At 40.7% G+C, this 9,437-nt stretch overlaps 1 long non-coding RNA gene across 1 annotated transcript; it reads left to right on the top strand.

Moving 5' to 3' along the window:
- Window positions 1–2,638: 2,638 nt before the first annotated feature.
- LOC113011095 (uncharacterized) lies at window positions 2,639–9,226 on the top strand. The gene is made up of 2 exons (XR_013903982.1): window positions 2,639–3,255; window positions 6,467–9,226. It is a non-coding gene; the product is annotated as an uncharacterized LOC113011095 (long non-coding RNA).
- Window positions 9,227–9,437: the final 211 nt, after the last annotated feature.

Genomic DNA, 9,437 nt, shown 5'->3' with positions numbered 1-9,437 from the left:
AGGCGCACCCGGTGCTGCAAGAGTTAATAGTCTCAATACCCAAGGATAAGCAGAAGAGCATGACTGATATGATGGAACTGGGATTTGGTTACACTTAATTTTTGCAAGACACTACTAAAACTATAACTGGCGCTAATCAAAACTAAGCTGAAAACTAACGATTTTCAGAAAATAAAAAAAACTAGACTAAACTAGAGATGGCACGATACCACTTTTTTATGTCCGATACCGATACCGATATCATAAATTTGGATATCTGCCGATACCGATATGAATCCGATATAGTGTTTTTTAATCAACAAAACTGTTTTTTAAAATATCTTGCTGCATTTTGCAAGTCTGCAAGTTCATACTCAAGTTTAAAACAACAACTACACTAAAGCTATTCTGTTATACCTGTATACAAAAAAAATATTTCATAGTTCAGCAATACTGATCAATCTAATAAACTTAGACCTACACCATCCTCCCTATTCTGGTATTTTAAAGAGTACTTGGCGTAAATATTAAGCAACCTAACTAATAGGGTTCCAACTCCCAGCAACAACAAAAATAAATAAATAAAAAATAGGGAACCACCCCTCACGCTCCACCTCATGATGCTTAATCAACGTAATCAACCTTAATTTGATGCAGTGTGAAAAAAAATGCACAGAAATCAATTATTTTTCAAGAAATATTAAATAGATTCAACATCTTTCTTCAACAAAATTGCAGACTGCACAGGAAAATGTACTATAGCTTACTAGGATATATATATTAGACTTAATAGTCACTATATACAGTAATTGACTTCTATTCATTTTACATCAAATTAAAACTTTGGGTGTCAGATAATTATTTATTAAAAGCTAGACATTTTAAATGAGAATAAGAAAGAAAAGTATGTCTTTGTGCCCCCTTTTCCCAGTTAATGCCCTATCGGCCCCCCTGGCTAAACTTTGCTAGATCCGCCCCTGCACAGTTACCAGCCGTCAGCTACGTAGAAAAAGATCCTGGTGTAGAAAGTAATATTAAATAAATTGTAACAACAGCTTATCAAGCTTAAACGTGCTGCTGTTGTTCAGCCGCTGGTTTGCTCTTTCTGGCGCAAAGTGGACCAAAAACAAACGAGAGACAGACTCGCGACAGAAAAGCCGATCAGCTGATTTAAGCAGTTTCACGATTGAAGTAGCAGCCGGAGAGCGAGAGGCAGTCGCTCGTTAAGCTTAACGTGGGAATGCTTTACAAACATTCAGAGATGGACTTACACACTTGCTTTACTTCTCTCGGGGATAACTTTGTCGGAGATGAAATGCCAGGTTGCTAGCAAAGCTCCAAATGCTATCCAGACCACTGACAGGTCCCGCATGCCACAGCTGCTCTATCACGTGATGCATACTGCTCCGACGTTCTGAGGCGAGTTACGGCGTGTTGCAAGTTTTGTGAGGTGCTTTCGTGATATTTAATGGATCGGATTACATTTTTTATTTTTCTCCGATATCCGATCCAGTAATTTAGGTCAGTATCGGACCGATACCGATACGTAATATCGGATCGGTCCATCTCTACTATGGTGTGGCCTTTCTTTGCTCATAACTCATTGATGTTGGTAAATACAATAAGTGAGCAATATATATAATATACATATGAGAATGCACAGCACATTGTTATGATATTTTGATACCACGGTAAGCATTTACAGGATATTGTTTTATACAGGAAAACTGTTACTCAATATGGCCCATCTACTAGTTGTTTTTCTCTTTCTCTGTGACCCAAGAATTAATGTGTAAGACTTACAGGCTGGTACCTCAAGGTCGAAAACACCACAGAGATGAGACCACTTCCTTACTCCCATCCTCCCTTTTTCTTTATCTCCTGGAAAAGGCTCGTTAAAGGCTAGGTGGTTCGTTTCAGAATTCACTAATGAAAGAACTCTGTATTTTATGTCTAGGAGTGTATTTTGCTGGGATGATCATAAATTATAGCTGAACTGATAAACTACACACAGGATACTTCTTTGCTCAGAAGGCAGGAAGACGTTTCCTTATTTGGTCTGTACCGGTTTGAACTGGGAAAGCTGACACACGAACCTTTTTTTTCATCTATATAAACTGCTGTGTATCAAATAAACCTTTGAGTCGATTGGGAAGGCAACCTAAAGCAGTCTCTGTTTTCTTGTTCTCCCAAGCTGCTCCCGAGCTCGTACTAACACGCTGAATGGCATACCTGAGTGTTACTTTAAATAATTAGGAATCTTAGAAGGAAAGGACAGAACTCTGCTTATCGCTCACGCCACGGAGGAAACCCGGGAAGGCAATTTCCTTCAATTTGGTGTCAGAAGTGGGATTGCTGACAGAAGGTAAATATGCGTCTTTCATATTTATATAAAGACCTATTATACCTCTCTCAGTGATCGATCCATAAAAAAACGGGATATGCTGACGAAGTTTCACTTAGTGATCCAGAGAGATACACTGACTGACTTCCTCAGTCCCCGAATAAAGTAAATTAACCCTTGTGTGGTGTTGGTGGACCCGCTAGAGTTGTGGCTTTCCAAATTAACACTATCAAACAATTTTATGTTAAATTACTATGAATTAATGTGCTTCTCGTTTTTCTCTTATATAAAATGTTATAAATAAATCAGTTATAATCAAGTGGAAAGACACAACACATTTATACGTAAAAAAAAAATAATAATAATAATAATAATTAATTGTTTAATTTTTCTTTTAAAAAAACAAAAAAACAAAAACAAAAACAAAAAAAACACGGGTCTCAAGGGTTAAAAGCAGTAAATTAAAAGCAGAAAGACACAGGGAGTTGCCTGTTGTTTTGCGAGGAGTTGCTCGCTAAGTGAGAGTTGCTCACACAAACAAAAATTGCTAGCAATAAATTTAAAGTGACCTCAGCTGTGCCGCAGCGAAAATACTAACCTAAATCCTCCTAGCGTGTAAACCCCTCTGGAAATCACTGAACATGGGTCAGAATTATTCAAAGACCACAGACAGGTCCGATAAAAAAATCTAAAGTACCTGTAAAACCAAAAATTAATAAAATACAAAATAAAGTCTCAAATAACGGCTCAGTATAACTCCCATTTCCGGTTACGTGTAACCTACGTCCGCGAATCGGTGAAGACGTCCATGATCACGTATCCAGAACATGCGGGAGTGCTTATGTGACTGACTTTGTTTACAACTTAAGAAGTTCAATGCATTCTAATTTCTTTTCGGAGCCTTATCCCGAACGATTATCGCCAGAAAACAGGTCAGTAGAAATGTTGAATATCATTTGTGATAAGAAAAGTAGTCTGCTTAAAAAGTCCTGTAGAAAATATATGATAGAATGCCGCGACGTGATGCATCAAATGTTACCGCTATGGACAAAAGGAGGGTAAATAATGACAAAGTCGCCGATTTCTTTAAGAATCTAAAGAAATTCCTGCTAACAATGTCCAGAGACAAAATTGACTTAAATGCAGTAACTATGTGTAAACAGAAGCCTGATGAATCTATCCTAGTATTCATAAAACGCTTTATGCACTGTTGGACAAGCTAGAGGTGCAAATTTAGCTCAGTTTTCCAGCAGCCGCAGACACCCAAAGCAAAAATGAATTTGTGTATTTAATTTAACACAAAGGGTGAAATGTTTGCTGACACTGATAACAGCTTATGTTTTCTCTGCCCTATGTACCGACATGATGGAGAAGGAACATCCTCTGTGTCAGCTGGACCCTCAGCAGAGAATGAACTCAACATCCTTTTTGTCCGGTACTCTGTGTCACACACTGTGCCAAAAAAACGTGTACAGACGCCACTACCAGGTAATCCCATGACTGGGAGCCACACTTTTGTTTCTCTCACACTGTTCAACAACATGATAACTGCTCACACAAGTGAAGGTCAAACAGTGATTTTGTCACATAACTCAGACATAGGTTACGAAATATGTCGACACATAGATCTAACCTACCCTATCCACTGTACTATTTCTGCACTTACGTTGCCAGCTGAATACCAGAATATGACATTATGGTCAAAAAGTGAGAATGATATAGGATTTATTGACTGTACACTTTATCACGCACACCTATTAAAACACAACAAGCAGTATATGTCAAGCAACATCCCATTTCTGCCGAAAAAGCCGCAGCCCTAGATGTCATGATAGGAGATTTATTGACTACAGGAGTAATAAAGCCCACACTCCTGTCAATCCTGTGCCAAAGCCTAACAAACCTGGCGTATGGCGTTTCATACAAGACTTAAGGCAAATTAATGCAGTCAACATTCCTCTGCCACCTCTCGTTTCAGATGTTCACAGCATATTGACATGCATTGCATACACATTTTACCGTGGTGGATTTATGCTCCGCTCCTTTTTCTCAGTACATTTCATGAAGACACACAGCCGTTATTTGCATTCACACATAGAAATAAGCAGTACACTTGGACTCGTTTGCCCCAAGGCATGATAGACAGCTCTGCTGCTTTCTCAATGGTGCTTCACTCCTCCAGGGCTGCACCCTGATCCACATGTGGATGACCTCCTCCTCTGTGCTGAAAGTGAAAAACTATGTCAAACTGCTACACACATGCTTCTCCAGCACCTCCAAAAGACTGGCCACAAAGCATCAGCAAAGAAAATGCAGTACTGTCAGACTTGTGTTCAATATTTGGGATTCACACTGTCTCACGGAAAACGTTCCATGACTGCAGACAGGGTCAAAGCTGTGACCTCCGTCCCTCGTCCCACTACACAGAAGGAAATGTTGTCCTTCTTAGGCATGGTGAACTATTGCAGACAGTGGATACCAGACTGTTCTTTTCATGACCACATTCTGCGTGACTGTTGTAAAAAAGACAAGCCTCCTCGAATACTGTGGTCCACAGAAATGACTGCCTCTTTCAATGCATTACAGGGAGTGCTGACCTCCGCCACTCAAAGGTGCTGCCTGAATTGTTCAGGAATGCCGGCCTGCCTGAGGGCAGTAGCAGCCTGCTCTATCATGATAGGGGACTGCGAGAAGCTCACACTCTCACATGACACTATTCTACACACCAATCACCAGGTCACGACCATTGTAGCAAACATAACTAAACAACATATGCAAATCTCACTATAAAAGCGAGCAGCACACCTGATTCGCCAGCACATTTATTGATCCTATGCTGTGTTCTTCTGACCGACAGGATGGCTCAGACAGGCTTGACGTTCATGACTGCATGACACGTATACAGGAATCCACAGCACCACGTCCAGATTTAGAGCAAACACCTATCCCAGACTCAGCCATGGTTTATGTGGACGGGTCCTGTTCAAGGCCGAGTGACAACTCATTTCTTTGTGGCTATTCAGTGGTAACAGTGCCTGACATCATACTAGAGGCTCACTCATTACCATTTCACTCAGCACAAAAAGCAGAGCTCATGGCTTTAATACGCGCCTGTGAGCTACATTTGGATAAGCATGTGACAATTTACGCACACAGCCGCTATGCATTTGGCGTTGTGCATGACTTTGGCACATTGTGGAGACAGAGAGGATTTAGATCTGCTGATGGAAAATAAATTGCTAAATTCTGATTTTGTTCAAAGACTTTTTCAGGCTATACAGCTGCCATCGGCCGTTGCAGTTGTAAAAACGAAAGGACACAGTACAGCTGACACAGACGAAGCAACAGGTAATGCCTTAGCAGACGTGACAGCCAAGGCTGCAGCTGCATCACAGCTCCCACCTCCGCAGGAAGTATTGTCTGTGCCCCTACAGCTGCCACTTGTTACACTCCCAGACTATTTAGAAACAAATGTTGATTTAAAATTCATACAAGAGCAAGCCTCTGCATGTGATTACACCTATTGGGAGAATAATGACTGTACCTTAGATGACAGAGATGGCTTATACAAAATCTTAAGGGTTTGATTGCCCTCCCATATTCCCTGATGCCAGTCCTTGCCCGACATTTTCACTGTGTGAGTCATGTCGGACAAAGAGGGGTAATAGGGGCAATAAAATTAAGATTTGTAATTGAGAAAACATCACATGCAGTAAAAAGCATATTAGCAACCTGCCTAACATGTGCACGAACTAATGTAGGAAAATCAAAAGCGAAACATCAGCATTTACCACAACCAGATTTTCCATTTCATACATTACAAATTGATTTTATACATATGCCAGCACAAGGAAGCATCAAGTACTTACTGGTAATAGTGGATCAATTTAGTAAATGAGTAGAAGCTTATCCAACCTCAAAAGAAACTGCAGAAGTAGTCTGTCAAAAGTTGAGCAATGAAATAATACCCAGATTCGGAATACCTCACCAGATTAACAGTGATAGAGGACCTTCATTCACATTAGAAGTAATTCAAAAGTGTGCTAAAACTTTAATGACCTGGGTCAAATTACTTCCTCAAGTCCTCTGTGAGATTGGAATGACTCCATCTGCAGTAACCAAATTATCTCCATTTGAAATAAGACTATTTCCAAGACCATGGTCAGCTTCCAGAGGGGCACCGCTAGTAGAAGGTGATGTATATTGCATTGTCCACTGATGTTCACAACCTGGTAGAAAAACTGAATAATAACTATCAGAAAGTTTGTCTCTCTCAGCCTTTCCCCTCCACAGTTCCACCAGTGGAGACAAGGAGATGCATGTTGGAGAAGCCACTAAAACCAAGGACACTCTGGGAGGCCGCGTGTTCCAGCCCCCAGGCTTTACTGGCAGTGACGAAGAACCAGCATCCTCACAGACGGACAACCTCAGTGGATTCATGCCAGCAGGGTTAAGACCAGCCCAATCGGACCATCTCAGGCGTCGGATCAAGCAGACGACATCTCCGGCGAGCTAGCGCCCGGAACTAGAGCAAATAAACACACGGGTAGATGACATCTCAGGCGAGCCAGCGCCCGGATCCAAAAGTTACATACACACACGCAATCACTGATTAACACACAACGTCTGAAAGAACAACAACAAGGTACTCAAACATCCAGCAGGAACAGAAAGCCAAAAGTACCACATGATGTCTAACCTGATAAAGCCAGACTCATTCCATCCTGATAATGGAAAAAATGAAATGCCCATTGTCATCATACGACGCTTATTCTCTGTCTCTCGAACCTGGGACCAGGCCAGGAGACAACTGAAGAACTGTTTTTCTTATATATTGTCTTATATATTTAGGTTATTTATCATATCTATCGCATTAACCTTAGGATTTCTCTTTGCTATTTTGTATTGTAAACTGCAACCATGTTCACATTTCTGCAGGTCATATTTTGCTGACTATACCTCATGCTCCATTTTGCAAGACACCTACTTAATGCACTCCTCACGTTCCCTAAAATCAGTAAATAGCAACATAGACGCCACTAATAAACCCTTTTATGCACCCCATAGAGCAGGAGCTAACGCCTGGTATGAAAATGCCAGAACAGCCGCTCGTGATTTAGGAAACAGTAACTGTTATGTCTGTTCAAAGGCTAATCCAGAACAGGTAATAGTAGGATACCCCATATCCGGTTTCCCCCTCACTGAGGGACTAGAGAAAATCGGCGGAGATAATGCTCTCTTTAAAAAGACACTTTACAGTTGACTCTGAGCCCTCTCGACTGCCTACTTAGACACACACACACACCAACTAACCCTGAGACTCCATTAGGCGAATTATTGAAGTTATCTAATGACACCGCAGGGACCTGCGCCCCAATGAAACGCCCTAAGAATAGGTTAAAGCCCTCACTGCCCTTAGGACAGATCCCTCTCCATTTTAATACTAGTATGATATGTCTGCGCAGACTAAAGTTAACTGGCCCAGACACACACATAGATTATACAAAGGATAACTATACATTCTTCTCTGACTCCCCAGGTGCACGCTGTAATGAGACATGGCTAGCTGTCTCTGTGGCTGAAGTTGTATCATATCTGGAGGAACACACACACAGTTCAAGTTCGAGCAGAGAATCGATCATTGTTCCCCCAGACGGTGTATTAAATGACACTGACTGGGGGGAGTTAGTTAAATCACACATGGTCACGCGCCTAACTAGACCAATCCCACATGCTTATTGGTTGTGCAATAATACTCTTAGATTAGCTTTACCTGTTAATTGGACCGGTACCTGTGGTTTAGTAACCGTTGATGTATGCTGTACTTTCATTCCCAATAATACCGCTCCTAACGGTTCATTCACACAAGCTATGAATAAACTTGAAGCATTGCAGATAGAACTAATTGCCAATACAGGTCACGGTCAGTGGCTACATAAGTGGCTACAGGACACGTTTGGAAGATGGAAGGAACTAATTGTAGCCTTTGTAACCGTTGCAGCATGTTTTTGATGATTATTGTCTGTTGTGTGGTACCCTGTGTACGTTCAATGATAACCCGTATAGCTACTAGTACAGCTACTTCAATGTATTTGCAATTGGCACAAATTGACCCAGATTATGTGTCAGATGTCATCAATGATGATCCTGATGTATGTATTGAGCATTAGATTGTGAATTACTCGATTGTCAAAGAAGAGAATGACGTTTTCTTCTTTTTCTTTTCTTCTTTTTAAGATTTTGATATTAAGCTCACTCGAAGGACTAGTTACATTTATGATTTGTTTCACATTTATGATTTGTTTCACATTTATGATTTGTTTCACATTTATGATTTATCTTTATATTATGTTATTACATTCTGTCTTTATACTATGTTATCATTACATGATAAAAGGGGAGAACTGTTATGATATTTTGATACCACGGTAAGCATTTACAGGATATTGTTTTATACAGGAAAACTGTTACTCAATATGGCCCATCTACTAGTTGTTTTTCTCTTTCTCTGTGACCCAAGAATTAATGTGTAAGACTTACAGGCTGGTACCTCAAGGTCGAAAACACCACAGAGATGAGACCACTTCCTTACTCCCATCCTCCCTTTTTCTTTATCTCCTGGAAAAGGCTCGTTAAAGGCTAGGTGGTTCGTTTCAGAATTCACTAATGAAAGAACTCTGTATTTTATGTCTAGGAGTGTATTTTGCTGGGATGATCATAAATTATAGCTGAACTGATAAACTACACACAGGATACTTCTTTGCTCAGAAGGCAGGAAGACGTTTCCTTATTTGGTCTGTACCGGTTTGAACTGGGAAAGCTGACACACGAACCTTTTTTTTCATCTATATAAACTGCTGTGTATCAAATAAACCTTTGAGTCGATTGGGAAGGCAACCTAAAGCAGTCTCTGTTTTCTTGTTCTCCCAAGCTGCTCCCGAGCTCGTACTAACACGCTGAATGGCATACCTGAGTGTTACTTTAAATAATTAGGAATCTTAGAAGGAAAGGACAGAACTCTGCTTATCGCTCACGCCACGGAGGAAACCCGGGAAGGCAATTTCCTTCACACATTATGGAGTATGCCCCTGCTGTGGAGTCCTGCCTCCATCTT

This window comes from Astatotilapia calliptera, chromosome 20 (assembly GCF_964374335.1).
Source record: "Astatotilapia calliptera chromosome 20, fAstCal68.1, whole genome shotgun sequence".
Lineage (NCBI taxonomy): Eukaryota > Metazoa > Chordata > Actinopteri > Cichliformes > Cichlidae > Astatotilapia > Astatotilapia calliptera.
The sequence above is the reverse complement of the archived record's forward strand: the minus strand, read 5'-3'. Positions and strand labels throughout refer to the sequence as shown.